The sequence below is a fragment of the Protopterus annectens genome, chromosome 2.part1 (assembly GCF_019279795.1).
Source record: "Protopterus annectens isolate FY-2018-M chromosome 2.part1, PAN1.0, whole genome shotgun sequence".
NCBI lineage: Eukaryota > Metazoa > Chordata > Ceratodontiformes > Protopteridae > Protopterus > Protopterus annectens.
This window is the reverse complement of record NC_056729.1, coordinates 1,913,620,327-1,913,629,521: the sequence shown is the minus strand read 5'-3', so window position 1 is coordinate 1,913,629,521 and position 9,195 is coordinate 1,913,620,327. Positions and strand designations below refer to the sequence as shown.

The 9,195-nt window shown below is 39.7% G+C and overlaps 1 non-coding gene across 1 annotated transcript; it reads right to left on the bottom strand.

Moving 5' to 3' along the window:
- Nucleotides 1-946: 946 nt before the first annotated feature.
- Nucleotides 947-1,036, bottom strand: TRNAR-UCU. The gene is given in 2 exon segments: nucleotides 947-982; nucleotides 1,000-1,036. It is a non-coding gene; the product is annotated as a tRNA-Arg (tRNA).
- Between the last annotated feature and the right edge of the window lie 8,159 nt (nucleotides 1,037-9,195).

Genomic DNA, 9,195 nt, shown 5'->3' with positions numbered 1-9,195 from the left:
ATCCTGGGAACTACTTCCCCATCAGTCTGACGAGCTTGATCCATACAATGTATTATCATGGAACTTATAAACAATGACATTGGCAACCTTTAAACACTGAACCCCACCCAGTTTGGGTTCATGAATGGCCAATCTTGTCTCCTGAACCTGATTGACTCCTTCAAATCAGTCTCCAGAGCTGTGGCCGAGGGTAAGGTAGTCCACACAGCCTATCTGGACCTTGCCAAGGCCTTTGATACCATCCCACACTCTGGAATCATAGATAAACTTACTAAGCTGGGCATTAAACCCTATGTCACTCGATGAGTTGCCAACTGGCTTGCTGACAGAACCCACACTGTAAAAGTAGCTGACTTCAAATCCAGCTCCAGACAAGTGACAAGTGGAGTACCTCAGGGTTCAGTCCTGGGACCACTCTTGTTTGGCATCTAATTCTCTGAAGTACAGGCCAGTACTACGGTACTCTAGCTAACAACGTTCGCAGATGACTGCAAACTGGGAGCAATTATTGAATCTCCAAATGATGTGGATACTGTAGAAAAGGTGCTTACAGAAACAGATGCTTGGTGCCAGAACTATGGGCTCAAGCTCAATGCCAAGAAATGTATAGTTATCGTCTTTGGGAAAAAACATGTACCCATGAATTACCACATAGATGGCGGTACACTAAACACCGAAAGTGTGATAAGAGACTTAGGGACACAGGTGGACAGTGGTCTCACCTTCGATAACCACATCGCCACAACAGTCAGGAAATCCTTCTATGTGGCACACCTCATCACTATAGGTTCATAGGTAGGGACAAGTCTATCAGCTCAAGGGCCTACGTAAGCCTAGCCAACAAGGTTCCCTGGCTTACGCCACCCAAGAAAGTTATTTTCCTGTGCCACTGTCGAGCTGAGACACAGAAGTGATCCCCGGGATGTATTTCCTATTTCCCAAAAGATGACTCTGGTGGGATTTGAACCCACCACCTTTGAATGCCTTTTACCATTTCTTTAGAAATCCAATGCACTATCCATTGTGCCACAGAGCTGGTGGACAGGTGTCCAATAAGTAAATAGTGTGGGAAGAAATAGCAAGAGAATTGTTATGGCTAGGCTTGTATAGGCCCTAGGCCCGATAGCCTAGTACCAAAGTATGAAGCTATGAACCTAGACAGCCAGTGGACTAAGGGCTTTTCATCCAGAAAAAAGGAGGTCATTGTCCCACTGTACTCATCCCTCATTAGACCCATTATAGAATACAATGCCTCATTTGGTATGTACCTCTCAAGACACCTGCAACAACTGGAAAGGCCACAGAAATACCTCACTAAAAGAATCACAGGCCTAAAGCAGATGCCCTATTCTGACCGCTTTAAAAAACTCCAGCTATACTCTGTCACATATCGTCTACTCAGAGGCAATCTCTGCTTAACATACAAGGCCATGTTAAACCCAGAGCTGTTGGACATGCTACACTTAAAGAAATCCCAATCCCTCAGAGCTACACGCTCCAGGGATCTAAACCTTGTCATCACAATAAACAAAACATGCTGGATGGATAGGTTCCTGACCCAGAGACTCCCCAGACTCTGGAATAGACTGCCCATACATGTCAAGCAGAGCGCCTCTTTGGCCCTCTTCAGAAGGAACCTTGATGATTGGATGGGAGAAAGGAAATTCTCCCCAGGGATCATGTCAGTTGCCCTGCTAGACAGGGGTCCAGGAAGTAAATAGTGTGGGAAGAAATAGCCAGGGAATTGTTATGGTTAGTCTTGTATAGGCCCTAGGGCCAATAGCCTAGTACCAACATATGAACTTATGAACCTATGACAGACTGCATCTGCCTTTGTGGGGCTCATATTCCTTGAAAAAAGTTATGAAACCTTTATTACAGATCCTTTTTCAGTCTGACCTTTCCTTATCAATGCTTGCATCACATGTAATATGAAACTCTGTGCCCACTATTAATGGGTCTCATATCTCTTGAAATACATTATAGAAGACTAATCTTTTCTTGTTTGGCAAAAAAAAAATACTACAGTGCCTGCTTATAGGCGGATAATACACATGATTAACATGACCATTCTCCATTATTCCTCCTGATGAAGACAGGGTTTTTTTATGGTGTGGAGGTAGTCACTTAGAGCTACACTGGGTGACGCACATGTTTTTTTTGAAAAATACATGCATCCAGAGAAACAGCTTATAGTGAAAACAAGTCAAAGTGTTCATTTCTACAGAACTCATGGATGTGCAGAAGTAGGTGAAAAAATATAAGTAGAGTATGAGACCTCAGAACATTTTGCATAGGCTTCTTTTTGCCCATGGAATAACAACCCACTAAGTTGTGACCTGCAGAGTATACAAAACCTGTAATAAAATTACAAATCTCGGATCTTCTTTGAACACAGGCAAAGTAAGAATAAAGCACTTTGGAATGGGGTCCTGGGATAATAATTTTCACTGTATTGCAACTTACAGAAATTATTTTAAATGCAGATCAAGTGGTTAGAGCATCTATACCTGGTTGTGGTGGAGTAGCCCCAGTGATAGGTATAATGGCACTGGTCTCAAAGAGTGGTTCTATGGTTTTCCTGTCTGGGGTCTTTACTATCAAGCCTCTTCTTGGGTCTAGCAATTTGTGAGGGCTCTTCTGTTCAGATTCTTCCTCTCTTTTCGGTTCCAGGTGGAAATGTTTGTGCAAAAGATGGCAAGGTAGCTCTCTGTGCCTGGTTAGATAAAGGGCTGAAGACTGGAAGGGATCAGGTGGAAGGGCTGTTAACCAATCTCCTGAGAGCGGAGGTGGAGTTACATTGTGTATGAGACTGATGTAATGAGTATGAGTGTATGCTGTCAATCAAACGAGGAGGCTAGTGGGTAGTCCTACCCCCTTTTCTCACTCCTAGCAATTAAGGGACAGCATAAGCCTCAAATGAGTAATAGAACACATCTTTTTAAGTTTTTGTACATCATGAGGTAAAAAGAATTTTTGAAACTCCTGATCATACCTCTCAACTGTCCTGAATTCCTTGGTTTTTTACCAGGTTTTGGGGTCCAAATAATGGGGTGCCACGATTCCCAAGTGGCACTCCTTAATTTCCGATTTATTGGAACTTTTATTTTTATTAGCTTCGTGTGCGATGACATCAGCACCACCAGCCTGTCAGAATGATTGGCGCACATACGTAGCACATATTTCCGGCTCTGGTTCAAATGCTTTTGTGAGCGGGAGGGAGTCACCAGAGCCAGAAAGGAGTGTGGGGATTTAATTTAAAAGAAGCTTGCTGTTTGCAGATTTAATGAAGCTCACTCTGGGGGATTTTATTTAGAAGAAGCTCAGGGATTTGAGTTCGCTTTGCTCACAGTGTTATTTATAAGAAGAGTTTGCTTGACGTGTGTGTGTGTGTGTGTGTGTGTGTGTGTGTGTGTGTGTGTGTGTGAAAATTCCCCCCAGTTAATATATCTGGTAGCTAGAGGTACTCAGGGTCAAATTCTGTACCTTGGGTACAGGGTAAAAAGAGCCTAAAGTCCCTAGCTACCACCATTTGTGAGCGTTGCCCAGTTTTTTTTTTTGTGCTAAGAGGTTAAGAACTATGGTGAGAAGTGAGAACTGAATTTGTATTCCCCCATTATTGGCTTTGTTTGTCCAGTTTTTTTGTGCTAAGTGGTTGAACGCTATGGTGAGAAGTGAGAACTGAATTTGTATTCCCCAATTATTGGCTTTGTTTGTCCAGGTTTTTTGTCCTAAGAGGCTGAGAGCTATGGTGAGAAGTGAGAACTGCATTCACTAAATGATAGCCTAAAGTCCCTAGCCACCACCATTTGTGAGCTTTGCCCAGTTTTTTTTTGTGCTAAGAGGCTAAGAACTATGGTGAGAAGTGAGAACTGAATTTGTATTCCCCCATTATTGGCTTTGTTTGTCCAGTTATTTTGTGCTAAGAGGTTGAACGCTATGGTGAGAAGTGAGAACTGAATTTGTATTCCCCAATTATTGGCTTTGTTTGTCCAGGTTTTTTGTGCTAAGAGGCTGAGAGCTATGGTGAGAAGTGAGAACTGAATTCATTAAATGATAGCCATTAAGTTTCAGTCTTCCTATTTTTTAGGCTGTGATTTGGCATAGTGGCATGTTGCTCTGACTGTAGTGTATATAGGCCAGGGTTCAAAACTCGCAATGCATGGTGGTAATGCAACATTTTATTCTAGCAACTTTACAAAATGATACAAGCAATGTTTAAAATGTGTCCCTGGTTTTTGACTTTTTGCCCTCCCCTCCCAAAAAAAATGAAACTGAAAATAAGTGCGAGAAACTGTGCAAGATGCCCATGGCTTACACTACCGTCATTCTGTTTTATAGTGTGGATGTTGAAGTAGACTTTTATGATGGAAATGTTCTGAATTGGGCAGTTTTGTCATTATTCGTTCATGCATTTTATTTCATTGCCTACAGTACAGCCTACTGGAAAAATGTTCAAACAATAAATTTAAAATGTGCTCTGTCTAAAAAGTGTGTTGTATTATACAAGGAATATAATTTAATAAAGTCAGGAAGGTGTATCAAAGAAAACAACACATGTATGTTTCTTGTTTTGCGTGTAAGGGGCCAATGATTTGAAAACAGCCCAAATGTAATTTTTATCCACCACTGGCCAGATGCATTTTCTTTGGATGTGGTGTTGGTTTCAATGCTGTTTCAATGAATGTGAGTTTCCAGGGCAGAGAAGTTTTAATGCCAAGTCTAGGTTTCAATGCTGTTTCAATGAATGTGAGTTTCAAGGGCAGAGAAGTTTTAATGCAAAGTCTATGTGAGACAGTATTGCTTTGTTTACCAGATGTCTTAGTGTTTGTGCATTGTTGTGCTGTAAAATGTAAAAATAAAATCCATGTAATCATTGTAGAAGTAAAGCAGTATGCACACATTAGTGTTTATGGTAAATGGGGCGAAAAAGCCAGGTAATGGGACATTGGAATGGCTGCAGAGGGACGCTGGTGCCATAGTGTGGTTGTCTGTTCTTCAGTTTGCGTTTGAAAGTTGGTATCCCACAATTCTCATTGGAGTGGGTGTGGTTGCATAATTATGTATGCAAATTAGATGTTAATCAGCATACCCATTTGTACCTACTTTTCATGGGCCTTGTCCAGATTTTTGATGTTTCCAAATTGAGAGGTATGGTTTAGGTTTGTACATGTCTTGAGATCACATTCAATAAACAAATAAACAGAGTGGCTTACTTCTTGTGTTACTAGTTTACCAAACAAATCATATCAAGTTAGATGCAGTGATCTACAGATCTAATTTCTTGATTGACTTTTTTCATATTAACAGCAGCAATTATTGTTAATTTACAATTTATATGCAAATCATGGATTAAACAGCACAGGTGTTTTAGCTGTATAATCTATGGTTTAGTTTCATGAGTAGAACCATACTTTTCATGGAAATACTTGAGTTTAAACCATGGTGGTATTGGGCGTCCTGCCTTATTTGCCAGCTTAACACCATTTTTTGGAAGATGGCATGTTTGTTTCCTTTGAGTGTACCATAGTGAGCTTGTCTAGGATGTGGAAGTGGAAACCTCCATTGTCTGGGAAATCATGGCTGCTCTTGGTTAGTTGCTTTTTGAGGATCTGGAATATGATGTCAGACAGGCTGTGTGCCACCCTGATTTTAAATTTTCCCTACATAAAAACAACTGCAGTCATTACACTATGCATGGTATATCACAAAAGCAGTGTTATAATTACCAGAACAAGTGATGCTGATTTTTCTTCTGAGTACTGGGCAAAAGAAGTAGTCCTTGCTACTACTGTAGTTACAGTAAGTGCAAAAGTTGAATATTGTCCTCCTCTGGTTTGTAAATGCACTCTACCCAGTCCCTAATGTTCCTGTTTCTCTGGAAAACAAAACAAGGATGAGGTCCTGGGAGGTTTTCTCTCTGTTTATTGCCTGTAATCACCACCAAGTTGGAGGTCATGATCTTTCAGATTGTTTTGTAATCTACTGTAAAAATGAGAGCGTTTTATTTTATTCTGTCCTCATGTAGGTTTCTATTGAGCCCTAGGTATCTCCTGGGGGGGGGGGTCCCTCAAAATGGGGTCCTCTGCCTCCTTTAAAGTTCTGATGGGGTTGAGAATGTAATTCAGTAAGGGCTGTTACTATCAGACAAACTTCAGTCTTATCTCATCACCTTGTGCTTCCATTTTATGGCCTGTATTTTGGCCTGATGCCTTGTAGATACAGTGCCAAATCCATTTCTTGTGGCATGACATTCACCTGCCTCTCTCTCTAGACTTATCGAGTCAACAGTAATAATTCCAACACACTGTCAAGCATAGCATCTGATGGCATATCTGTCTCACCCCACAGGTCTCCCCCCAGCTCCTATACCTTTTCAGTATAACGTCATTTTGTTAATCCTCCTTTTTAAATTGCCATCCAGATCAATTTTGTCTAGTCTGAAGTGACAGGCTAAGGAATTATGCCATAATCTTCTTAACACTTGACAGTGACAGCCTATCCCTCTTTTTTTCCTCTGTCTAGAGTTCTGCATACTTAACAAAATAATTTCGAATGCACTTTGTCTATTTTTGGTAAGGTGGGGATAAATGTGGTTTGAGCCAAATGGAGATGAATAACTATTTCTAGAGCTCTCACATGAACAGACATGCAATGCACAAAAAATGACAGAAAAACAAGAGAAAAGGGGACTGTGTGAGCAATGTTCCACACAGAAATAGGTGAAGTAATGCAGAGGCATTTCAATATTAATAACAAATCAGAACTCAAGTCCAAAGTCACTGTGTATTTTGGGCTGGGTCTGGAGTTGTGTGATTTCTGAGTTCTTCAAGACATAATGAAGAAAAAATTTTGACTTTCATGACTTCAAGCTCTGCTTTCTCATTGTCATGCTGTTCTGTAGTTTGTCTATGTGATCTTGACAGAGCATCTGCAAGGTATAAGTATTTGCCTTTTGTATAAACAATACTGAACTTAATTATACTTCTCAATTTTAACATCATGTGTTGCAAGGGTGCTGGGGCTGAATCTATTGGCTTTTTCAGAATTGTCACTAGAGGCTGGTGATCAGTCTCTATTTGAATAGGTTTGATATGAATATAATCATTGAACTTCTAACATGCAAACACTACTGCCAAAAGCTCTTTTTCAATTTGTACATACTGCATCTCAATTTGGGTTAAAGTTCTGGATGCATAAGCAACTGGTATGCCTTCTTGAAGACACGCTGCACTAAGGCCATACTTTGAAACATCACATCAAAGAGTTACTGGTTAGTGAACATCATAACATGTCAATGTGGGGGACTGGCAATTTTCTGTTTTAGAATGTTAAGTGCTCTTTGGTGTTGTTACAACTAGGACCAGTTTACATTTTTGCATGTCAGCTTACGTAATGGTGCTGAACGTTCACTGAAGTCTGGGATGAACTTTTCTAAATTGTTGACCATACCAAGAAAAGGTTGCAAAGATGTGAGATTGTAAGAAACTGGCACCTCAAGAATTGTAGCTTGGTTAGACGGATTTGGTTGTAAGTCAGAACTGATAAACAAATGACCCACATAAGTAACCTCTCAGCTTGAATTTACATTTCTGGGGATTTGGTTTAAGACTGACTTTACATGCACGGTCTAGAATTTTCTTGAGGTGTCTCCCATGTCTGTCTTCACCATTGCCCCTATAATAATGTTGTCTGCTAATATAGAACATAGATAACCTGAAAAACATTTGATCCATCGCATGCTGAAATACTTTACTGGCAGAATTTATTCCAAACAGCATTGTCAAAAATCTGCACCTTCCAAATGGTGTACTGAAAGTAGTTAACAATGAGGATTTGTGATCCAGTGAAATTTGCCAAAACAAACTTTTTGCATGTAAGACTGAAAAAGTAGTGGCATTTGGCATAAGAGCTGCTACTTCTACTGTGTGCATTGGATGATGAGGACATTTAAGTGCTTTGTTTCAATATCTGGGATCAATACATATTCAAATATTATCTGAGCTTTTCTTATGAACTATCCCATAGACGATACCCATTCAGTTGGTTCTTTTACCGGAGTTATTACACCTAAATTCAACATTTGTCTAGTGCTGTTTTTACTTTACTCTGCATTGCTATAAGAACCTTCCTTGCTGGTCTGACAACTGGGCTTACTTCATGGTTTAACTTCATGGAATATGTGACTGGTAGTTTTCCAAGCTCGTCTTTGAAAATATCAGCATATTCACTAAAATATTCTGTGTAAAACTATTGTGGTTGTTCAGAACTATATGGTGGACCTCCTCATCAAATGAAATCAGTCTCTTTCTCAAATTGTCTATGAGGCCTAACATTGACTGCACTTACTTTTGGCAATGTAAAACTGCACGTCATAGCTGTTCCCAGCAGAATGGTATGTAAGAACTACTGTGCCATGGGTTTGAATCTCTTCACCAGCATAAGGAACAAGTTTTTCACACTTTGCTGAGTCAAGTGTCTCACAAACATTTGTGCTGATATAACATTGCACTAGGATCCAGTATCTACTTTAAGCTCTACATGTTTTCCATTAACCCAAACAGTACATAATATTTTACCCTTTGCTGCCAACTGATAGTCTACTATATTAATAGTTTCATCAATCACAGAGTCTCCATCAACATAGAAAGTTTGCTCACTGCTTTCTAACTGATCTACTTGCTTCTTTGGATGCTCTCTTTTATTAACAAATTTCAGCACTTTAGACTTGCAAAGCCTTTTGAAATTATTCCTCTTTTTTATATTTGTGACATTGCTGAATAAAAGCTAAGCACGTCTCTCGTTTAGTTTCATGGTTGCCCCCACAATTACAACAGTTAACAATAAGATTAGATGCTGTGGTCCCATTCTGTTTATGGTTGAAACTGGGTACTTTCAAACCCTTCAGTTTATATCTCTTTTTTTATCTTAGCTTACTGTTGAACAGTGTCGCACTGGTAGACACTGTATGTGTGCTTTTTTCTAAGCTCATATATTTGTCAAATATTTATGGCTTTTCTCAACATTAAATCACTATCTCAACGGAAAATCTTTCTCACTGCATCATTAACACTACACACAAATCTGTCCTTTATCAACTCATCTTGCAAATTACCAAATCTGCACGTTTTTGCTTTATTTCTCAAGTCAGTAATATATGCTTCTATAGTTTCACCAGACTTTTGATTTCTTGTG